This window comes from Ambystoma mexicanum, chromosome 1p, assembly GCF_040938575.1.
Source record: "Ambystoma mexicanum isolate Mex_15411 chromosome 1p, UKY_AmexF1_1, whole genome shotgun sequence".
Lineage (NCBI taxonomy): Eukaryota > Metazoa > Chordata > Amphibia > Caudata > Ambystomatidae > Ambystoma > Ambystoma mexicanum.
Genome location: NC_090921.1, coordinates 955,324,295 through 955,349,905, shown reverse-complemented (window position 1 = coordinate 955,349,905; position 25,611 = coordinate 955,324,295). Strand labels below are relative to the sequence as shown.

General features: G+C 47.8%; 1 protein-coding gene across 2 annotated transcripts in view; it reads left to right on the top strand.

Annotated features, from left to right (window-relative positions):
* Window positions 1-25,611, top strand: part of XAF1 (XIAP associated factor 1) — a 415,035-nt gene that overhangs the window by 78,061 nt on the left and 311,363 nt on the right. The gene's annotated exons all lie outside the window — the stretch shown is intronic.

The following is a 25,611-nucleotide window of genomic DNA, read 5'->3' as shown; positions in this document are numbered from 1 at the left end:
CCCATTTGTGATTGCAGCCAGTTAGCATTATGACACACAGCCGCACTACATTGATGTAATTGTGAATGCAAGCGTTCACAGAAGCCATTTCGACGTAATGTTGCAAGTGAGGAATTCGAAGGCCAGCATTTTTGGTTTTGAAGTAGCGGCGAGGATACGCCCACAGGTCTGGCTGGAAATGTAACGTTCTATTGTAGAATGTCCTTGGGACATGGCCCATAACGAGCAAGCAATGAATGATATGAATTGAATGGGATGCGCAATAGCGTAGTGGACGATAAGGCAGGACGTTCCCAAATCCATCTTGCTTCACAACACTACAGATCCGGCCAGGAGCACAGTGGTTTTTGCAGACTGCATTACGCACAGACGCGATGGAAGTTTCACATATTATGTGAGTGAATATTCATGCGTTTTCATTGCGGGATGAGGGAATGATGAATGGATGCATGGACAGATGATTCCGTTTAGGGTCTGCCATGTACATGGGTTTTTTGAATCACTCCCCTTCCCCTGCGCTATGTGATGCAAGGCTGCCATAGTGGGACTTACGTCTATCTGCCCTTGTCGGATCCTCCCTGTCTCGACGCGCCTTCATACACTTGTGTCTAGGCACGTTACTAATCCCATGTCATGGGTTCTATCTTGACGGACGCATGCACAGTAACCGACGTTGCCAATGGTGTATTTACCTCGATTGATTTCGTTATGAATCGATACTGATTTAGGGGTCTGTATATTCCTTTGGAGTGGGCTAGCATGCATATGGGTGTGGATTTGGTGTGTTGAATGAAGATTGTAATGCATCATGAGTCCCGTAATGCAATCGGTTAATTTGTGTTTCATTTGGGTGACAGGTATCTCCTGCCCTATTGCAGATGCCATCTCTACGCCACTCCTCCAGATGGGTTTTACTCTCGACACCTGCAGCTTCGGGTGAATCAGTGGAGCACCATTTCGATCTTATGGGACGATCGCCAATGGGCCACATGCCCTTACGCTGTACTGGTGGCTAGGTGCAACATTTCGGCCTTTCAGCTCGACTAGTGCCTGCCTCATGGGACGGACCTGCGGTTCTTGCCGCTTCCATGTTGCCTTTTGGAACGTTGATGTAGGCCCTGTGTGCCATGATGGTACAGGGCGTCACACAAGTGGAAGCTGGTCAATTATTGCAGATGCAGCCCTCGGTGATGATGGATGTTTTGGTGTTATTTTGCAAATTGCTGTGGGGCCTTTGTCATTTGGATGTGCATTTAAATTGTATTCCGATATTTGTCGTGTTGCGTTATTCTTTGCAGGTGATGTGGCGATTTTCGATTTGTGGCGGTATGTATTGCGAGATGATCTGCATTGTGTTCCGCCTTCTGAGTTGAGTTGTGTGGTACAGTACTGGCCGCGTTTGCCTACGTAGCACAGTATGGTCACGGATAGGGGCTGCCATTGTGACTGTTTACATGATGTGCTGTTCAGGGGCGGGGGATTGGCTTTTGGCCGACTGGTGCCTGTCAGCCAGGTCGATTGGTGGAATGATGGGATGTTCAGAATGTGGCTGGTCACAGGTGACTGTGTTTGCGTGCGTTTGTTGGAGGGGGACTGGGGTCATGTCCATTGGAATAGCTTCTGTATTCATGCCATCTGTGCCCTGCAGCTCCCATCGGCCCCTCTTGGGATGAGCCTGGCTGCTCAGTCACTCTGCCAACTTGTGTGGTACATGCTTCTGCTGATGGTTGGTTTGTTTACTGGCAAGAGTACAGGGCTGGTGCAATCCCCCTCAGGATGCTGTTTTGGATGTTGCCTTGCGCTGGTGGCAAGCGATGGGGGACTACTGTTGTTTTGTGTCATGTGTTCTTGATTTTCATTTTGATGTATTGTACCTTCACATGCCTGTGCTGCATCAGTACGGCTATGGTGACATGCCGTACATGGATGCCCACTCACGGGGCGCTTTGAGCCCCTGCATGCATTTCTACGTTGGCATGCATGGGTGAATTGTAGATTTCACTGGTTGCATAGTGTGAGTACATTGCGCCTGCCAGGAGTTGTGCAATGTGGCCAGGGAGTGGAGTACAGGCACTCAGTGGGCCATTTACGGTTGGTTCACGATGCCGTATTTCTCGCCATGGCGGAATGGTACTTTACGACGTGCTTGATGGCGTTCAGTACATGTCCGCTAGGGTCAGAATTCGCGTACCGTTGCGCCATGGCGGTGATTCCGGTTTTGCAAGGCGCGCGTGCGCGTACTTGGTGCAGTTAGCGTTGCCGTTCACTGCGGTGTCGCTAATGGCATCGTACTTTACGGTGACGGGTCATAATCGCAACGAGCGGTGTTCGATGGCGGTATTGCATTTCCGCCATCATTTTTCCATTTCCGCCAGGGTCGTAATGAGGCCCAATGTATTTATCTGCCTATCTAAATCAAATTGTGGCCAAAACCTTTAAAAATCAATTCCTGCGGATCCGCCTGAATCTACAGCCTGCAAATGAAATCAGAGCCACTCGCGGCTTCTCGGAAAGTGCTAACTGTCATTTCTGTAGCGTCGCTTTGGAAGTGGAATCATTGAAACACTGGGTCACCAGTTACCCGGCACTCACAGAGAGATGCACCAATATTTTTAGTCACCTTTTCTCTGACTTTCAAAAGCAAAAGATGGAGGAATGTTGGTCATTACTGATCGCAAGGAACAGGACAAGCCGTGTGATCGCTATGGGCAAATTCTTTGAGCCATTGTTCGCTGCATGATGTTTATGAGCAAGTTCTTCTTCTCATTGTGCGTGGTCTTTCCTTTGTCTTCCTAGTGAATTTTACTTGAAGCAAGTCTTGCATGATCTGATTTCCTTTTTTTTCTCTTTCTTTTTGCTAAAAAATTGTTTCAGTGATATGCAAAGAAAAAAAAAGAAAAAAAAGAAAGACATTGAGCAATCAGCGACTTTCATCCGTCTGGCTAATTTGCCATTTCTCTCGAAAGAAGCTAAGCAAAGAGAGGGGAAGCTTCTCTCTTCTTTGGAGAACTTGCTGCAATTTTGGGATAATGTACTGAGAAAAAAAGGGGTTTAAGGGACTAGGCCAATGACCCTGATTCTGGAAATCTCATACTTTTCTCAGGGATCAATAAAAAAGCCTGGAATGCCTGAGAAACACAAGGGACCCTACACCGGCAACACGTGTTCCCCAGAGGGTCCCTCAAGACATTTGATCATCTTAAGAGGGATCTAGAAATAGGGGGAAATGAATGATATCGAAATAGTCACTTCCAGCACTGGATAACGCAGGGAAACACCAGAAGTGCAGTCAGCAGGGATGCTGACGGGATCAAACTAGCTATGGGTAATAGCAAAGAAGGAAGACAACTCTTTAAATAATATTGGTTGCTAGAAAAAACTCCTGACTGCAGTAAACAACCCTATATGCTTAGGTGGGAGCAGGAACTGATGATGACGATACCAGAGGAGTCCTGGGGAAGGATATGGGAATGGGCGCATAAGGCCTCTGGGTGCACCACCAAAAAAGAAAGAATCTACAAGGTCAATCATAGATGATATATGACACCGGAAGGATTCACAAAATCACACCCACACACCCCTTAACGTGCTGGTGGTGTTGCACACAGATAGGGGATATGCCCCAAATGTGGTGGACGTGTCCAATTATTCAGACATACTGTGGAAAAATAGTAGGGATAATCAAAGATGTCACAGGCTGCCAAATCCCCATGTCACCGCTTATCATCTTACTAAGTGACGTGGATGAAGAAGGTTCATACAGCATGTCAGGCCCCACGTCCACACTAATCACTCACTTACTGAACTCAGCGAGGTGCAACCTGGGCCAGTTCTGGAAGGATCCTGGAGGCCCCATAATAGCCCAATGGTGGGGAAAGGTATGGGAAGTGGTGGTTATTGAAAAAATTACAGCGTATGTGAGAGATAAAGAAGGACAATACCGTAGACCACTGCTCCTCAAGAAATGTTCTTTGGTCTTAGATTATACATAGTACGGGCAACTAAAGAAAGGAAATATATAGGCCAGAAGGGGGGACCAAAGAGACCAGGGGATCGGAGGCGGAAGGCTGTCAGCGGGGCCCCAAAGTCACAATAAGAATGATGGCGGTGAATTTGGAGATGGGCATAACTAGTAATGGACTCTTTCTGCTGCTCTATTGTGGCTGGCTCTCCTGCTCCTGGGGAGAATATGCACATTTTTGGTTTACGCTGTTTGGGTTAAAGGAATTAGCTCTACAGGTTCTTGTACGGCAAAAGTTGGAAGGATTAAAAGTAAGAAAGAAGGCAAATGTTATAACAAAAAGGAGGACAGAGGAACCTAGAGAATTAAGGTGGTTAATTCGAGAGGAAAGACCAGTGAAATGCAGTCATGCCTAATGTGATTCACTGTCTGTATAGAAAACCTGTTTAACTCTGTCCCTAAAGAAAATAAAGGTAATTTAAAGAAAAGAAGGTGGCAATATGTATCCTACAAGACAAAAAATACCAGAGGGGTGGTGCCAGCACTTGAGAAAAGCGGGCAAAGGCTTTTTTGTGTTTGTTGCGCGATACCATGGCTAGGAGGTTGTCTACTGATCTTGGTGTGGGAGCTGGTTTGGACCAACGGATCATCTCTTTAAGGTAGGGTGGAGCATTCCCATACGGAATATTGTACATCAAGGTCATTGCTTTAAGGTTCTTCCTGTCCATTATAGAAAGCCATTGCAGATTTTTAAAGGTCAAAGAGGTGTCCTCCCTCATTGCAGCATTAGTGAGAATGTGTGGCATGGAAAGTGGCTCGAGAAGTGGTCTGTTGTGGTTTGGAGTTTGGCAAGCTGTCTGACTTTCGTCTCTATTGAGGAAGAGTCGCTGCAGTAGGACATAGACTGCAGCACCTTTAAAACCTCAATTGTCGGTCAATGCATGGTGCAGAAAGTGGCTCAAGAAGTGGTCTGCTCTGGCTTGGAGTTTGGCGAACAGTTTGACTTTTGTGTCTATTGAGGAAGAGGAGGAGGCGCTTCAGTAGGACATAGCCTGCAGCACCTTTAAAACCTCTGTTGCCGCACGGAGTGCGGCGCAGAATGTGGCTCAAGAAGTGGTCTGCTGTCGCTTGGAGTTTGGCAAACAGTCTGACTTTTGTGTCTATTGAGAAGACACTACCGTGGGACGTAGACTGCAGCACCTTTAAAACCACAGTTGCTGCGCTTAGCGCGGCTGGAGAAGTGGTCTGATGTGGCTTGGAGTTTGGCAAGCAGTCTGACTTTTGTGTCTATTGGAGAGAGGGCTCTTCAGTAGGACGTAGACTGCAGCACCTTTAAAACCTCAGTTGTCGCGTGGAGCACATAGCGGAAAGTGTCTTGAGAAGTGGTCTGCTTCGGTCAGCTGGGGTAAGCTGGCACGTCAGAATTCTGGTAGCGTCTAGTGATAACATCTATTAGTATTGGTGATCCACTCATCTCATTGTAGTAAGGCTCTTTCTTTTCCGCATTAACGATAAGCTGCCACTTGGCTCGCAGCCTGCTCGCTTTAATATGTCAACGCTATATAACTTAAGGCGCACCGTGGCAAATGTGGAGGCTCTTATTCATGCAGTAGACCCGGCGAATTCAGCACGTGAGATTTTGCCTTCAGCTCCATTGGTAGCGTGTTTATATGAGCCTGGGCCTCCTGATAAGACTTTGCAGCCATCTTCTACTTCTTCTAATCCTTTGACCCTGCCAACATATGACCCCATGATTGATTGTACTACTAAGCCGAGTCATGAATCTCCAATCCAACTTTTAATTAGGCTCTTGGTTGCGGGAAGTGCTGTACAACTCTACATTTTGACCATTACAGATGCCGCCACAACGACCCAACTACAGCAACAGGGAAATATGGGACAATTTCCCCTTATTGACTTGGTTGTCTTGGATGAATCTTTTTTTAGGGTGTGTCAGGTATATGATGAAGCGCAAACTGTATGTGCAGGAAGGATGGGGGAATTAAATGATGCCCCAAGCTCTAATGTGAATTTAGACAATAACATGCCCTTACAGCATTTGGCCACAGGATATATTCAGGGGCTGGGGGGGGGGGGCACAGGAGAGCCCTCACCAGCTGGATAATGATCTTGGTCTACAGAGCCTCACAGTTGACACATTGGGTCCAGTGTCGATCTCTACTTTACATCTATGACAATATAGAAGAGATTGTCCAAGATAATGGCAGATGACTGCTGATACTTGCTAATAGACTTGATCAAGTCCCGAAACATCGGAGAAGATTGAAGCTAAATACTCTTTCTTGTTCAACATTCAATTTGTATGAATCCTTTCCAGGCAACCAAGAGGCGGTGAACACACGCTTAAATCATGCTTCTAAGTTCAAGGGTGCATTACAGGATTTAACTACACTCCCTAAACCTGGTCCTTTGACAGGGGCTCAACTTCCTTCTAAGAGTAGGCCGAGTTCCTCACCTGATATGTTAGTTTCCTCAGTTATTCCACGAAACTTAGAGATATGATATGATTGATATGATTGGTTATTCATAACGCGCTTAATATCCAGAGGTTTCTAAGCGCGGACCCGGGGATCGAACCTGTGTTGCTCCGTGTCATATTGCTTCCAAGGTGAGCACGTTGCCCCTAAGCGATCCTCCCGGATGCAATTGCTGAACCAAATTAGTGGGGCCAATATCTCAGCAGTAACAGCACGGGTTATATGTTCACAGACTTTGAGGGTCTGAATACGGGTGACGACCTTGGAGGATGTGAATAACAGAGAGGCCTCAACACGAAGAAAGCCAAGAAATCGAATAAATCTAAAAAACCTACAAAATTAATTTGAGGGAAAATTAGTAGCTTTTTTTTTAAAACATAATGTTCCGGTCATATGTGAGTATATAGACTAATAACCTGAGTCTAGTAATAGAGGAACACCTCAGTCAACAAGCAGTGGTGGACTTGATTACTGAGGGTCTGTCTTTGACAAGGGCAGTGACCAGTCCAAGGCAATTGATCTGGATTGTGCTTGTCCTGAATGCCAATGACAGTCTAAATCGCAGGGTTCTGTACCCCTAATCAACAAATCCAATGAAGAAGATGACCTCACCCCATATAAATTAAACAGCAGCAGACTGTAATATCTCCAAAGATGAAAGAATCATTGGCTTTGAGAACTTAAGATCCGTGAACGACCAGGTAATTTTCCATCATTCTGTTTTGTTCCAGATCTTCTCCTCAATTCCGGCATTGAGACATAGGGCCTCATCACGAGTTGGGCGGTAACCATTAAAATCGGCGGTAACGCTATTAGCGCCGATTTTAAGGGTCCGTCGGATCACAAGTCCAAATACCGCCGGCGCCATTACAGCCGGCGCAAGTACAGCCAGCTGTACAAGCGTCGGCTGTAAAAGCGCCAGTAACCATTCGCGCTAAAACATTGCAATCACAAGTCCGGCGTAGGCGCAATTAGTGCCAGAAAAGCGGCCGAAAATACCCCCAGCAAAATGCTGGAGGTAAAAGAACACAGGCCACAGCAATAAGGGCCCAGGTGAAACCAATGCAAATCAGAGGCCTACAAAGGACCCACCCATGCACAACACACCCTCCCCAACACCATTCCACCAGCAGGAGCAGGGAGGAGACAGCAATAAGGGCCCAGGTGAAACAAATACAAATCAGAGGCCTACAAAGGACCCACCCATGCACAACACACCCTCCCCAACACCATTCCACCAGCAGGAGGAGGGAAGAGACAGCAATAAGGGCCCAGGTGAAACCAATGCAAATCAGATGCCTACAAAGGACCCATCCATGCACAACACACACTCCCAAACACCATGCTGCCATTTGGAGCCGGGAGCCTTGATGTGGACTTGAGCTACAGAGGCCAGCCAACCATGCCAAGGCCCTGGGAGCGCAGGGGGTGGTGGGGATGAGGAGAAGGAGGAGGAGAGCAGTACCAGCAAGGCGGCCAGCCATACCCAGGGTCAGGCCAACACCCTGGGCCCTGACTGATGGCCAGTTGGTGACTGAATATCGGCTGGCCAGGGTAACCATCACCCAGTTGCTGGACACAATCCAGGCTGACATCGGCAGCCGCATAGCCATCAGCACAGCAGTACCTCCGCTAGTGAAGCTCGTGTCTGTGCTACAATTCCTCGGGACTGGCAGCTACCAACACACCGTTGGCATGGCCCAGTCCACATTCAGTGCCATGCTGGGACAGGTGCTGGATGCACTGTTGAATCATGCGAATGAGCACATAGCATTGCCAGCCACACAGGCACAGGTGATCCAGCTGAAGGGTCAATTCCAGGCCATTGCCCAAGTTCCGAATGTAATAGCTGCCTTGGACTGCACACATGTAGCACTCGTACCACCCCAGGCACATGAGGCAGCATACAGAAACCGGAAACATTACCATTCCCTGAATGTGCAGATGACATGTGGCCCTGACCTCACCTTCAGCCACTGCTGTGCCCGCTACCCAGGATCCACCCACGACTCCTGCGCAACAGTACCCTGCCAGTGTACATGGAAAGGCACCGAGGGCAAAACACATGGCTGCTGGGTGAGTACAAATGTATTCCGTAAGGCATGTTAATCCACAACTGATGGGGCTGGTCACACAGAATGAAATCCCTGAATGTCAATAGGCAGCACCATCAGTGCAGCATTTCCAGTCAAGCACCTTGCACGAGAAACCTTGGACAGAAGACACCCATCAGGATGTAAAGGACATGTGGCAGCACAGTGACATATGGAAGGCCTACCACCACAAAGCCTCCTGTGTGAGTAGCACAATGGCTTCCCACACTGACACAACACAGACATCCCACCCTGCCCACCCGACAGTCATGCAAATGTAACACAAAAGTCGCCACATCCACAAATGCACCACACATAAGTAGTCTGAGTAATGCCAATGTACATCCCACAAACACTGTCCCCTGAATGGCCAATGAAATGCCGGAGAACAGTACACAATAGTGACAACTAGCAAATGCAACAGCAGCCAAAGGGAATGGCAATGACACATGAGGTAGCCACTTCTCGCATGCACAAGTAGATGGAAGGGCCCCCTTCCCCAGTGACTGGTGAATGAGTACTGTTACATACTGAAACAGAGGCGCACCAAGTTGTGAGTACCTCATTGATTGAATGCTGCTCGTAGCACAGCAAACTCCACAATGTTAGTGACCAAATGACAAGTATGGCAAAATGACACTGATGACTGAGCCCTGTACACCCACTGAACTCACCCTGTCCCCAAATCTGCTTTCTCTCCCCTGCAGGTGATTCTGGATATCCCCAGTACACATGGCTCATGACCCCTGTGCCTCATCCACACACTGTAGCAGAGCTGGCATACAACATTGCCCATACTCTTACACGGATCTGCGTGGAGAGGGCATTTGGACAGCTGAAGGCATGCTTCCGGTGCCTAGACTGTACGGGAGGGGCATTGATGTATGCACCTGAAAAAGTTGGAAAAATTGTACTGACATGTGCCATGCTGCACAACATCTGCTGTTGCAGGAATGTCACTGCCCCCTGATGCTCATGTGCAGCCACCTGAGGATGGGAGTGACAGTGATGATGTGCCTGAAGGTGTTGCACGTGCACAAAGGGTTGGGCTGAGGGAGGGGAGGTTGGCCAGACAGGGCTTGATTGATGTTTTTTTTCAAAACCGGTGACGGCTACATTTTACACATGTCACTTCAACATTAAAGAGCACTTTATCACAATCACTACTGTCCATGCTTTGTGAATTTTGAAACATGATTTATTCTCAGTATAACAATTCCCCCTTCCCCCAGTGAACACCCAGCACACAATCCCCCCCCCATCCCCCAGTGAACACCTAGCACACAATCCCCCCACCCCCCAGTGAACTCCCCACAACAGTCAGGTAGGTGCATGTTTGTTATCAGGGCACCCACAATGATGCCATGTCCAACTACGATGGTCGTGGGCGCTTTCCTTGTCCAGGCCCCTCTGGTGTGTGTGACCTCAGGTGGCGCAGTGAACGGCGCCTAGGAGACGGCTCAAGGGATCCCTCCGTGGGTGTAGTGGAGGTTGATTGGACTGACCCGGTTTCTTGCATGTGCTGATGGAGAAGGTTGTTCCCCTCCCTTGTCTGCTCAGCAAGTGCTGGTACTGCCTCGCACAACTCCCTCACCCTTTGTCCAAACCCTGTCAGGGCTGCGGTGCATTGCTCCACCACTCTGCGTGTGCGCACATTGTCGCGCGCGATGTACTTGCATCCATTGGGTATGGATGCACTGATGGCCTTGATGTGCCGGCTGTGCACATTGGCCATGTATTCAACTTTGGCCTGTTTGGCCTCCATCACGTCCAGTCGTCCCATCACTGCTGCCCCCGTGATGAAGGGTACCCCTGGTGTGGCAGGTACCGGCCTGCCACTTGTGCGCTGTTGGGGAGGGGGGGCTGTATGGGGACATGTTGCCGACTGGGATTGGGCTGCCGGGCTCTGAGTGCCGGTCTTCAGGGCTCCCATATGATGGCGTGTCTTCGCCTGGCTGTGGTGTGCGGACACGACGCACATGCACAGGTGGGGTTTGTGCTAGCTATATGCCTGGCCCTGGGGTCCCCTGTGGTGTAGCCATCGTTTCAGCATCACTGCATTAGGGTGAATGCAGACGTCCTGCCTGATGCGCACGTGGAGGTGTCACTCCCACGTCGGGCTCCGATCCACAGGTGACTCCCTCTGCATCGGGGCTATGCCTGGTGGCTTGGGGCGAGCTGGCCGTGGACTCCCTGCAGACATGTGGGTGCTGCTGCGGTGTGGTTGGGCTGCTTTGTGGTGAAGTGGGATGTGGCCTGCGTCGGTTCCCTTCCGTGCAGCCCCTTTGTGGGGTGGTGGTGCTGGTCGAGGCACGCTGCCTCGGGCGCCGTGATGGTGTGGCCTCCTCCCCATCATCTTCATCCCGTGGGGTTTGCCGTGTGCCTGTGGGGTACTTATGGTATGGATTGAGTTCAAGGCAACCTACTTGAGTATCAAGCAGTTCATGCCATCAAGTGGGATTGTAGACAGTATCAATTATGCATTCAACTTGCATTTTGTTCAGTCACCATGTGGTGATTGGTGTGATGTGTGAGTGTGGAGGTACACTGCATGGGAATGTTTGTGTGACTAGATCACATGCGGGGTTGGGGTGCACTGCGCTCAGGGTCCTGGGGGTGTATTCTTGCACACTCACGCTCTACGTAGCTGTCCCATGGCTATGGATGTCTGTCCCCTGCCCATTCTATTGATGCACTGCACGTGCAGGGTAGTCTAGGCAGCACTACGGTTCAATGGATCAAGGGGTCACTTATGGGTATCTGCAGTGCCTCACATGCATTTCTTCACATTCATTCACTCAGGGTCTGCATGTGTGGTACTTTTAGTTGCATGCATTTGGGGTGGGACTCACCTTCAGTCGGATCAATGCCAGTACCTGCCTCTGCTCCACCAATTCCCTCGATGGTGCCGATGTCAATGAGGGCAGTCATCTTCTCCTCCCAGGGTGTGAGTTCAGGTGGGGGTGGTGGTGGCCCTCCTCCAGTGCCCCTGCTTGCACTCCTGTGCTGGGAGAGGATGCCGCGGACTCTCACACGCAGGTCGTTGAGGCGCTTGCGGCAATCCTCGCCATCCCGGGGCACGCGCCCCACTGCAGTTACCCTTTGGCTGATGTTGCGCCAAATCTGTGCTCGGCGCTGGCCACTGGTTTTGCGCTGCTGCAGCTCTTCATGGTGGATCTCAGTCTCATCCACCAGTACGGCCAGCTCCTGGTCGCTAAATTTGGGCTTCCTCACCCTGTCCAGGGCAGACTTGCCCCTAGTGCGCTCCTGTGACATTATTCAGTGTTCCCAGGGGTGGATGGCTTCCAGAGGCTGTGATATCCGACGGATTGTGATTTCCAAGATGGCCGCCGCTTTGTTTCCCGTTCCGGCGGTGACACGTTTCCCACGTGCTCATGGCGCACGCTATTAGCGCAGTATGGCAATAGCGCACCGTGCACCGGTTTTACAGGTTCTACCCGTCGAGCGCTATTTGCGCTACCGCCATGTCCCTGTGCACGTGTACGAAAACTCGTGATCTGGCAGACAATCCGCCGGGGGGCTTGGCGTTAGCGCTATTTACGCTCGACAGGAAAACCACCGCATTACCGCCGAACTCGTGATGAAGCCCTTAAAGTCTTGTGTGACATAGACTGGGTGGATATGCCAGACAAAGGAAGTGATCGAATAGTGGCCCATTTTTTATTCCAATATTGTGGCATCGTTGTTTTGGAATTACCTGGATGACATTAGGTCATGGGCCTTGATGTTCTGGCATTCCATAGTGACCTTTTCTTAAAATAGTTGTTAGAGGCCCCTACGTTGGACATAGATAAGAACTCGACAAAATCCAAACAAGCTCTTAAATCATCTGTTGGGCCCAGGGATAGTCAAGAGGATTGGTCATGGTTTATGAAAGCCCTGGCTGAGAAATTGGTTGTTTCATCTCCTAATCAGGGACTTAAGGGAAAGGACATAAAAATCTCATCCTGAAATTGTTGTGGGTTTCTAATACCTTCAATTTATTTGATTGTGGCCATTCCTTTAATTGAGATATCTTTCTTTTTCAAGAAACGATGCTCACTAAACCTTTTGAACTAGAGGTCTACAAATCCTATCATTCCAACGCCTCGAGGGGCAAGTCAGGACGTCAAAGGGGGGGTGTGGCGATATCTATTAACTTAAGTTCCAATCGCACTTTGTTCCCTGTGGCCTCCCTCTTATGGCAATTATTTGGTGGCAGTGGGTTTATCTTTGGGTCACCCGACAAAGTGGAAGGAATTGTTAATTTTCAATGTATATTTTAGCCTAATAGAAACTGACAAAGAGATTCTATAGAAATACATTAGTGAGATGTTGGGGCAATGGTTGGCTGCCGGCCATCAGAAAAATATTCTAATTATAGGTGACTTCAACAGCAGATGTGCAGATTATGCAGCTTGTGATTGACAAGCCCCTTCTTGTACTGGTAAAAATCGCACATCTTCATTGAATAATGCATTCTGATGAAATCAATTCATGTAAAATTCTGGCTTTGTTCTACATTTTCCTACAGGTGATGCTCAATCAAAGAAGGTGAGTTTGTGGAGAAGGGGCGATATGTCCTCTTGGATTGATCACATCTTCACCTCTTTTCTGCTATTCCACACTTGCTTTAATTATTATATAACCTTTAAGAGCTTTAGTGACCATGCGCTGTTGGCAATACAGGTAGCCATTTTGGAACCAGAAGCTTAGTATATAAAACAGAACCCACTACTGGCTTTTGTTACCCCTAATAATAGTGATACTGTGGTGAAATGGAATACTAATTTGATGGAGAAATGTACAGTGACTAAGAAGAATTTGGTAGAAAGAAAATAGTATCTCGGACATTCAGGGTTTACGATCAATGGTTATTTAGACTTGATAAATCAATCCCTTGCATTAACTACAAGCAGGGGTAGCATCATTTACACCGCCGCCCCAGACATGTCTTCAACCCTAGGATTGACACTGCCAAGAGAGAAGAGAGTGCTATTAAGAGGCCTAGACTTCGGAGGCATACACATGGAAAACAAGAAAATTCTACTAACTTACAAAAATTATGTAAAGCGCTTAAAATCAGAGATGTACCTCAAGGACAGCCCAAAAATTGTAAAAGCATTAGGTACAAATGACATCCTTAGGTTTGGGCATTTGACCTCCTCTAATCGTACCTTTCATAATGTCCAAGTAAATATGATATCAGATATCTGGGTCTCATGTTATTCGGAAATATTTAAGCAGTCCTCGTTATTGAAACATGAATTTACTTGTGCTAAGGCATATTCCTTTAACTGGGAAGAATTGTTTTCTATTTCCAATGTACAGAATACCATCATGAAAGTAAATCCTTCTGGGGCTTCTGGTTCTGATAATATGGCCCCGTTCACACTGAAATATGATTCTATTTTTTCGTCACAACTTCTACACAATCTTTTTCTGTAAATGATTGCGAAGGAGGTTGCTGAGAAAGTACTGTAAGTTTACACTCATTCCCTTGAGGACATTTTATATTATGAAGGTTATACCCAGTTTAATAATAATAATGATAATAAATAATATTAATACCAGTTTTTATATAGTGCTAGCTCACCCGCGGGCATAAAAGTGCTGTAATAACAGTTGCTTTGAGTTTCACGTATGGCTTTGAAATTAGTTTGCATGAATTAGAGGATTTCTTAAACACGATTGAAAGAATCCTACGGGAAAGGGTTATTGGACTTCGACTGGGAGTTCCCAATGTGATCGTACGTCATGAAGTAGGGCTCTTGCCCTTGGGATGTATAGTATTGTGGAAACTCTTCCAGGACGAAGACGAGACGAAGTTGAGTATCCCACTATGATGTCAGGAATTGAAACACCTTTCTTTGAAACCAACTTGCTGGCCCTGAGGGTTCTGTGTTGTTCGACAATAACCACTGTCTGACAGTCCCGGCATTATTGGATTGTGGTGCTGCCGGAATCTTTATGGACCAAACATGGGCTACAGAGCATCTGATACCTATTGTAGAGAAGGGGTGTTCTATGCCCATTGAAGGAGTGGATGGTGTACCTTTAAGTTCAGGTCCTGTCATCTATCAGATCAAGGATATGACTTTAAGAATAGGAACCCATTGTCATGATGCCTATCCCCAGGCATCCGGACCAAGCCAATCAGCCCCGGGAGCAGGCATCTAGACATTTAGTGAAACCTCAGCAGCCCCGGCTAGGGGCTATCTGGGTTCAGTCCTGGCGCCTTAGGCGCCAGGCCCATTGTAGAAATCAGTCCTGGCGCCTAAGGCGCCAGGCTCATAGTCATTACTTACCTCAGGCAGACCATGCTGCAAATGACTCCAATCCAACATGAAGCCTGAAACGGACTATTTTTCTACAGGGACTATTTTTTACTCAGGTGTGGTTCTAGGGACTTCTTACCTGGGACTACTTTTGAAGCTATTTGAACCACGCACGACCAGCAACACACGCTTTGTGTTATTCTGCATCCAGCAGCGTAACGCTCACCGTGCCTGCAGCCTGCATCCAGTCTTCTGCCACGCCCCCCTTGAATCCGGAGCTCCTAAAACAAAGAGGAAAGAAAGGGACAAGGTTAGAAAACAAACTTATTTCTATTCCACACCTGATTCTGGATCCATCTCGTCTCCGGACCTGTAAAGAACATCATTTCTGCACGCGCCGCAACTCCATCTGCAGTGCTGCGCCATACTCCCTAGTCTTCACAGCATCCTTCGGGTCGGCGCTGCCTCCATCATTTCTTCGCCGAACTTCGGCACGTAGGAGACAAAAGAAAACCACAAGGTGAGCCGAGGGAACCAACAAATATCATTCTTACCACCATAGACTTACCTGATTTACCACCGGAGGCATCCTTTTGTGACTCTCCATATTTTCACGTGCCGCATCTGTAAAGAGAGACAAAGCAACACGTTTTCCACGTGCAACATTTACCGGACAGTGCTGGGTAATACAGACTCTTACCTGAGCGCCACCAGCTGCCACAAGAGCATCTTTTCACGAGCCAGCTGCAAGACAAGAAAGGAAGGGGGGAACAAGAGTGAACATCGGACATATTGAACTCCTTGAACTTAATACTTACTGGTCCTCACCAGGAACCTCAGAGTCAATACTCTCCGGAACTCTCCCAAGCCTTCAAACCAGTGAAGTAACTGGAATCGACGCGCCCCCGCAAATCCACGCAGGATGGAGAGCCCATCTTTCAAGAATATAAGGTGAGATTGCTGTGAGGGCATTTCGGAGGTGATTAGTTGGTGAGGACTGTGGGGGTGCCATCACTTGAATCCACAAGTGGCTAAATCCATCTCTCCACTTGCAGGAGAATATTTCTACGGGTTAAGCAGACAAGATTAGGCGGGCAGATCCAGTCAGTCATCGCTGCACTACGCATCACGTGGGTGGAGACCGCAGCTGTCCGGGTCCGACCGACGCCCATGTGGGAGCCAAGTGAGCGTAACACCCATCATGAGCTACTGGCATTTGATTTAATAAAGACGGTTCATTATCCAATCATACTAGGAATACCATGGCTCAAAAGACACAACCCTTATATCAATTGGAATTTGGGTACAGTGTTGCTGGCTTCAGAAGACTGTGTACAACACTGCACAACTGATCTGGATCCTCAAGAAACTGAAAGACCAAGTTCTGTGACCCTGAACAGTGTAAACGCTTTGCCACCAGAATACAAAGAATATTCGCCTGTGTTTATCGAAGACTCTTATGTACAACTACCACCACATAGGGATGAGGACTGCACCACAGATCTACTTCCAGATAACACCATTCCTTTTGGCAGGATGTTTGTATTGTCAGAGGCAGAAAAGAAGGCCTTATGGGAGTATCTGGACAAGAATCTACGAAATGGACTGATCACCCCCTCGAAGGCCCCTGGGACGGGCCTCACTGATTTTTCTTCCTAAAAGAAATGCGTCCCAATTACTGCCTTGTTTGGACTTTAGAGGATTAAACCAGATCACGAAGAATGATGAATAACCCTTGCTGCTGATAAAGGATATAATTGAAGCAGTTAGAGGAGCTAACATCTTTACAAAATTGGGCCTGTGTGGGGCATATCACCTCCGAATACCTACATTTTACTGAATACCATTTCCCCGAATGAGAAATCTTCAACGTTTTTTTTCTTTGAATTTGGTTGGGTAAGTGGTTACATTTTAAAACATAGATGCGGTAGGGTAAGGGTATAGGATAAGGTTGGGGAGGGCGGGGGGTCTCCCCCCGCATAAAAAAAAAATGGAAGACTTTTTTTCGAAGATTTCATCATTAGGAGAAATAGATGCAGTGAAAGCACATACGTCCTATCACCTCCCACGCACCCACGAACAAGTTATACATGCATCAAGGATTTCTCTTTAAGGACAGTAAAATATACCTACCCTCAGTGCGTCTCCAGAAATGATTTTTACAATTGTTCCATGACCATCCAGCATCAAGCCATAGAGGAGCAACTTGCAGCAAGATTGCCATTTCTCATTATTTCTTGTGGCCCAAGTGGCATCAAGACATCAAAAGCCATGTACGGACATGCATGATATGCGCTCGAAATAAGATCATACCACAGAGGACCATAGGTAAGCTGCTACCTTAACCTGTTCCCACAAGACCCTGGGAAGCAATGGCGACTGACTTCATCATTGAATTACCCCGTCCAATGGACAGGCCACAGTCAGGGTAACCATGGACCAATTCTAGATGGCTCATTTCATGGCCCTGTCTAAATTGCCTACTGCCTTGAAAATGGTAAAGGTGTTTCTCCAGGAAATCGTCCGTCTACATGGCCTGCTTTCCTCAGTTGTTTCGGGCAGAAGTCTCCAATTTATCTCAAAAGTGTGGGCACATGGTATCTGTCTTCCGGTTAACACGCCCAGTCTAATATACAGACTGTGCAGGTGAATCAATTCCTGGAGCAGTATTTCCACTGTTTTGCAACCACCACTGACTACAACTGGTCTGTACTACTCCCTTTAGCAGACGTGAGGAGCCTGAGGGCGTCCTCACTTCTTTTCCCCTTATATCCTCCTCCCGGGTGGCCAGGGAAAGGCCATCTTTTTGGATCCTGACACAGGGAGTGGATATGCGAGGGACGATCACCTGGGTGGAGGAGACTTGGGGAGTGGGCAGAGGACGTCCTTAGGTGAGACATGGTATCCCCAAATTCCCTTTAAGAATGAACCCTCTGTCCCTCAAGCATTTATAGGCTATTGTCTGCCCTTTCCTGGTTCTTCCTTTAAAACATTCCCCAAGAGACACCATCTCGATACTGGGACGAGGAAGAGACCAACTATGAGGACACATCCTCATTTTGTTAATACAGGCACATATCAGCCTCAGCTGTGTACTGCGACGAGGAGGAAGACAGCACAAGTTAGGCAGGAATACCGTTTTGTTGATGAGCAGTCTAGTCTTTTCTAGACTCGTTATGGTGGCAGGAACTTTAAAACCCAACATCCATTTGCAAATGGAATCAGCTGTTGTGGAGGCAGGACCGTGGAATGCAGGGTGCAGGCAGACCTCTCTGGATCGGCCGTGTGGCAAGCAGAGTGCTTGAGACCCATTCAGGGAAGCAGAGTTTTTGCAGCAGGAAGCAAAACTGAAGGACACCGTAGGCCGTTAGCAGACCGAAAGAGGGAGGCTTGCATGACCGAGCAACACGGTCATAGAGATCCCAAGCTGCAGGTGGGAGTATCGCTGGTTGAGCAGAGCCATGAGAAGCCGCTGGGAGTGAGAGCAAGGTACCGCACGGAAGGTGAGAACCTGTGGCGGTCAAGGACTTTGCAAAGAGCCGTAAGATTCAACCAGCGAGTGAATCAAAAATGGGGGACCCGGGCTGGCAGGCGCATATAAAAAGCAAGCAAGGAACATTGAAGTAAAGCAAAGTGAAACCCGTAACAAGTAATTCTGAAATATCGAATGAACTGAAAGCAAAGCGCTTTTGAATATCGAATGTATGGAAAACAGAGCACTTTTGAATAGCAATATTGAGTACTTTGAATACCGAACAAAGTGGAAAGTAAACATAAGAACTTTTTGAATACCAAACAGAGCGGATGCAAGTGTTGAGCATTCTTGAATATTGAGCAGAGTAAACAAGAGTTTTGGGGAAACTGTCTGATACAAGGAACTGTGCATTATATATGAGAAAACAAGCATTGGCAACAGCCAAGAGAGTTCTAGGAACTCTGTATTATTAGGAAACGACCATTGGTACAAGCCAGGAGAATGCCATAAAGTGTGGCAAATGCATAATGGCCAAAGAAGCCACGACAAAGGGTCAGAAGAGTGTGACAGAAGCGAATGAACCAAGTATTACTGCCAAGTTGAAGCAGTGGCATAGACTGGATGAAAAAGCAGCCAAGAAGGGGTATAGGTTGCATGACCTGTAATGGGTGGACCGTGTGGTCCGATAACTATGCCTAGACTGAGTGCCCCTGTATGGAAAGCCACTGACAGCACCTATAATAAAGCTTGTGTTTTGCAACAACCATGTGTGTGGATTTGAAATTAAGAAACTTAACTGCCTACGTGAACTGGTGAGAAGTGACAGTATCATAAGAGCTGGGAAGTTTTCCATGGAATTGTGTTGTTTTGAAAGCTGGAAGATTTGAACTCATGGGGAAGGGAACACCTGTGTCTTTTGAACTTTTGACCAAAACATCGACACCGGCAGAGTGGGAAGCTATCCGGTTGGAGATGCTTAAGCTTTTTGAAAAGCAGGGCAAGGCTCCATTCGCGCCTTCTGAGGAAGACGGCAAGGAGCGGTCTCGGCCTGATACTTGCACGCCCTCGAGCCCGGGTTCACGGTGTGATCCACATCGAAAGCCCTCGAGGCCTTGTGAGAAAATGTCGAAGGATCACTCGAGACAGAGAGAGAGAGATCAAGATCTCTGTCGTCATCGAGGTCTCCGAAGCCCCCGAAGTCCTCAAAGCCATCAACGCCATTGACGCCGTCGTTGGTGCCCATTCGGTCTTCGATGCCACTCAAACCATTAGTGCCTTTGGGACCGTTGTCGACGTAGACACCGAAGCCGTTGACGCTGATTGAGCCTAGTTTACCGGCTCAGCCTTTAGGTCCAGTGGACCCGCCAAGGAGGGCGCTAGCTAAGTCTAAGTCGGAATCTTCGATGCCTCATAAGCCTCTGAGCTCTATACCAGAAAAGTATTTTGTCCCCCATCCTAAAAAGAATTTTATTAGGAACCTCGCTTCAATTTTTGAGGAAGAGGAACTTTCGGAGGGGGAGGATGTCCCCTTTGGGCTCCAGTTTGGGACTCCAAATGTACCAGAGTGCCTCATTTCAGAGGAGAGCAGGATGCAGGACCTGTGTGACGCTTTACATAACGCAAGTGGAATTGATACCTCTCCGGAGTTGAAGTTCGGCAAGCCGGAACCTGGGGAGCATGCCGACTCTTCATATAGGCACCTTATGTCTAAGGTGGTGGAGTACTTGGGCTGGTCCAGACTTCCACTGCATTATGATCAGGATGATTTTACGGATATTTTGGACAAGGGTCCGCCTACGGATCCTGTGTACGGATCCTGTGTTACTGTTCCATGTGGCTCTTCAAAAGAGGGTGGCCAGGAATTGGGAGACCCCAGAGACCAATCCAGCGGTGAACAAGTCTCTTACATGAAAATACCCCCCCTCCAGTAGCGACCCGGCTATCTGTCCCAACACCCCACTCCCGAGAGTCTGGTGGTCCAGGCAGCTACGGCTACCTCGAAGCAGGCCACGTACCCTACCATCCATCCTGATAGGGACGATAAGCGCATAGATGGATGGGCGCGGAAGGTATTTTCAGCGGGGAGTATGGTGTTAAAATCAGCCAACTCCACCTGTGCACTTGCAACATTTTCATACACTCTGTGGGAGTGCATCTCCATGGCGGCAGAGTAAATTCCAGAAGGGGATGAGAGGAACAGCTTTCTGGCTATTATTAAGGAAGGCAAGGAAGCCATGTGTGAGTCCTTAATTCTGCGGATAGTATCAGCAGATCCATGGCTACGAGCACCGTGATACGCAGGTTTGCGTAGTTGCGGAAGTCGGGTTTTGCACCTGATGTGCAGTCTCGTCTTCTCAACATGCCATTTGACAGGTCTCATCTTTTGGCAGCAAGGCTGACGAGAGCCTTGAGAAGTTGCAGACCTCCAAGGCGGCCCGCCAAATTTTTAGGCGCCGCTGTTAGGCAACCTCGGCCTCAGTGGGCAACCGTGGAGGGGTACATCTTTTCACTTATACTCCTCATTTGAAATGGCGAGAGGAATGGCCAGTCAAAGGGGCCAGCGAAAGTTCCATCCATTGTGCAGGAGATTTTAACCCTGCTAGAGAAAGGCGCTATAGAACCAGTGTCTGTGGCGGAGAGGAACAAGGGTTGGTATTCCCCATATTTTTTTATTCCCAAAAAGGACGGGGAACTGAGACCCATCTTGGACTTGAGATATTTGAACAAGTTCCTCAGGAAAGAGAAATTCAAGATGGTCACTATTTCTCAGATCCTTCAGGCCCTCCAACTTCAGGATTGGTTGGTGTCATTGGACCTTCAGGATGCTTATTTTCATGTGCTGATCCATTTCAAGCACAGGAAATACTTGAGGTTCGCCGTTGGCGGCTCGCACTATCTGTTTCGAGTCCTGCCATTCGGGTTGACCTCCGCCCTAAGGGCATTCACCAAACTGATGGTGGTAGTTGCAGCGCATCTCAGGAGAGGGGGATTCACGTCTACCCCTACCTGGACGATTGGCTGATCAGGGTGCGTTCTCCCGAACAAGCCTTGGATCATCTCAACGTTACTTGCCACTCCCTTCACAGACTGGGCTACTCCCTCAATTTCAAGAAGTTCCATATGACACCTTCCCAACAGCTCCAGTACATCGGGGCTGTTTTGGACACTTCCTTGGGAAAGTGCTCGCCTCCCAAGGTGATGGCTCAAGACCTTCTCCAGATGGTAACAAAATTCCAGAAAGCCCAGAATCTTCCAGCCTTCGAGTTCTTGAGGTTGCTCGGCCTCTTGGCATCCTGCATTCCTCTGGTGCCGGAGACCCGCTTGCGCTTGAGATCCCTTCAATGGGGTCTCAGATCGCAATGGTCTCAGTTCTCGGGGCAGATGTCGGACCAACTTCAGGTTCCGCCCAGAGTCGCACTGGATCTTCTGTGGTGGGCCTGCGAGGACAATGTTCTGAAGGGAGAACACTTTTGGCAACCATGGCTGGAGATCACTGTAGTGACGGATGCCTCACTCACGGGGTGGGGGGCTCATACCAATGAGTTCACTGTCAGCGGTCGTTGGTCTCCGTCTAGCTGCACATCAATCTTTTGGAGCTGCGAGCGTTCAGATAGGGGCTGAAGGCTTTTCGATCATCTGTACGGGGAAAGAATGTCCTGATAATGATGGACAACACAGTGGCCATGCACTACCTCACCAAGAGAGGAGGCGTAGGGTCACTAATACTGTGCAGAGAGGTTATGCAGCTCTGGTATTGGGCTATTCACGAAGGAATTTCCCTCTCAGCGGTTCACCTGGCCGGGGAGGAAAACATGGTGGCGGACGCTGTGAGCAGGCAGAGCACAGTCTCCTACGAGTGGGAACTAGCTTTGGAAGTCCTTCAAGAGATGTTCGCCCTTTGGGGAACCCCTCAAGTGCATCTGTTCGTGACCGGTATCAATCAGAAGTACGAACTGTACTGCTCAAGGGAATTTCCTCTGAGAGGAGCTCTAGGAGACGCGTTTGTGGTGGATTGGGAATTCCCACTGCTGTGCACGTTTCCTCCAGTCCCTGTCATTCCTCAAGCCATCAGGAGGTTGAGGAACCGCATGATCCTCATTGCTCCGGATTGGGCAGGGGGAAGGTGGTACCCGGACCTTCTGGATATGCCCATCTGTCCTCCGATGCGTCTTCCACAAAGGGAGAATGTTCTCTCGCAAGAGGAGGGTCGGGTTCTCCATCCAGAGGTCAACACTCTCAACCTTCACGCTAGCTTTCTGAAAGGTTAAGGTACAAGGATTGGGACCTCCCAGATGACGTGATGGAGGTGATGCTTTCGGCCAGACGGACAGCAACAAAGTCTCTGTACCATTGCCGTTGGCATACATTTTGTGACTGGTGTAGAGACAAGAATGTTGTTCCTTTTCAGTGTAAAACACCAGATGTTCCATCGTTTCTGCTCTCATTGGCACACAAAGGTCTTCAGGTTGGTACCATTAAGGGTTACCTGGCTGCGCTTTCCATTTTTAAGCGCTCTTCGGAGGAATGTTCCTATTTTAAAATCCCTCTGGTCACTCAGTTTCTAAAAGGGCTAACAAATGTGTTCCCGGCTTCTACATTTCAGGTTCCGGTGTGGGACCTTTACCTGGTTTTGAAATATCTGATGGGTGCTCCTTTTGAACCATTGCACTCGTGTCCATTGAGGTTGTTGACCTTCAAGACTATACTGTTAGTTGCTCTTACATCTGCAAGAAGAGTGAGCGAGTTGCAAGCACTTTCGTCCAAGCCACCCTTATTACTATATTCCACAGGGACAGGGTTGTTTTGTGGGTGAAACCCTCCTTCTTGCCTAAGGTGGTATCTAACTTTCACCTGCGGCAGAAAATCGTGCTACCAGCATTCTACCCTCCTCCGCATCCTTGCAAAGAGGAGGAAAGCCTACATCGCTTGGATCCTAGGAGAGCGCTGAGCTTTTATATTTCCAGGATGTCCAAATGGAGAGGGGACGACCAGCTCTTTTCAGGGTACACCGGACACAGACTGGGTCAGGCTGTCTCCAAACAGACCTTGTCTAGGTGGAACATCCTCACTATTTCCGAATGCTACAGACTGGCAGGCAAGGACCCTCCGGAGGGTTTGCGTGCCGATCCCACCAGGGGCATGGCCACCTCATCTGCCCTGCAGAGAGGGGTTCCTATTAAGATAGTTATGCTGCAACGTGGTCATCTATACACACGTTTACTAAGCATTACTCCATGGATATTTCCCACGCTCAGGATGTTGCTTTTGGTAAGGCAGTCCTTTATTCTGCCCTCTGAAACTAAGGCATGTCTAAATTCTTCTCCCTCCTCCTATCATGGATACTGGTATGGGAGTTTGTCAAAGATGAGGAATACGTTGGAGGACACAATCCATTCGAAGAACAAGTTACTTACCCATGGTAACGTTCTTTCGACTGGATGTTCCCCCAATATATTCCTCATCGTCCTCCCAACCTACCCCCCTGTAGAATTTCCCATGCTATTGCAGCTCTCGTTCTCGCAAGGCTGAGTACGGTCCTGCCCGTGTGTCTGGGTGCTTCTAATACACTTGGAGGGAAAAACAGAACTGAGCCCAACGGCGCTGTGCGTGCCACTTATAACATCCGATGGCGTGACCCTCGATGGAGGCCTTCGAGGGACAACGACTCGACGCAGGGTGCCCTCTGAATTTTCTGAAGCAGCCGAAGTGAGACATTACATGTCAAAGATGAGGAATACGTTGGAGGAAAATCAAGTCGAAAGAACGTTACCAGGGGTAAGTAACTTGTTCTTCTCTCCTAAATTCATCTCAATGTTTCATGTTAATCAATCAGTTGAACTTCATGCTTTCTTTGAAAACCCAAAGAATTCAGCAGAAAAAAGCCTTGATACACTGCATGTCAGAAGGGCTGTCATGTATTACATACAAAAGACAAAGCTACTAAGAAAAACAGAACAGACTGTTTCTTCATGTCCATAGCCTCAGGAAGAAAAGGGAACCCTGTCTCTAAATCAGCTATCATAAAATGGATAGTCAGATGCATCCAGTTGTGGTGCTCATTAGCCAAAAGAACGGTACCTTTCACACCCAGAGGACACTCCACTCAGGGGCACAGGGGCGACTCTAGCTTTTATTGCAAATGTACATTTAGATGCCGTTTGCAAAGCGGCTACTTGGAGTTCTAGTCACACCGTCACACAGCATTACTTCTTAGATCACATTCTCAAGGTGACACACAGGTTGGTCAGGCGGTGTTAAAACATCTTTTTGCCACTGTACCTTCTAACAACCCACCACCTTCTACAGATATTGCTCGCTAGTCTATGCAAAGCATGTTATTCTAAGCAGATCTACAAGCCTCAGAAGGCACACATTACTTACCGTAATCGTATTTCTGATGTTTGTATTTGCTAAGATACGCATGCACCCACATTTCCTTCCCTCTTAGAGTTGAAGGTACATAGACAGCTAACACCTTTTCTTTAATTTCTGTACTCACGCTAACACTTCATGCTCCCTCATGTCAGAAACAAAACAATCTGAAAGGCCTCGACCCATGAAGTACCATGGCTACAAGACACGTCATACTAGGGATTGTATTAAAAACACACCTAGTCAACGTCCCTTTTCTGAAGTTCGAAAAACAAACTATGCAAAACTCTGCACCTACCACTAGATGTTGGCCTATGCTATGTAAATCTAAGCAGATAAAAGCATTAGATATACGATAACGATAAGTAATGCATGTCATATGATATTTGGAACCATTAAAACAGAAGAACTACTGCATGGTTTAAAAATATAATCCTTGAACTTGAAATCCTCTAATCGACTACAAACGGAGGAGGCATTTGCTTTTTGGATAACACAACAGTATTAACTATGTTACATTCACTGAAAAAACAATTGCATCAAAATAGATGTTTTTTCCAAATACGTCTACATCCTCAGAAGCAGCTGTTGCTGCATACAGACGACCTGTCTGATAAATAGCCATAAAATAGGTTTCCCAGTCATCTTCCAAAATGTGTGTTTGTCGAGCAAGCTCTCAGTCTGCTCTTGCCTCAAAAAGTAACCCATCTGCTTTTTTTTTTAAGACAACAGTGTGGTAGATAGTGTAGGTTGTTATCATGGAGTCTTCTGTGATGGGCTACTCAGAATCTGAGTGAATGTGATTTAATTGGAGTCAGTGCTCCAGATAAGATTTGGAAGTGGGAGTATTTTACTCTCTATTCTTTAAAGTTGGCAGTAAAATTATTTTTTAGTGAGTCAAAATTCCCAATGAGAGTATTTTATATGCGTGTAA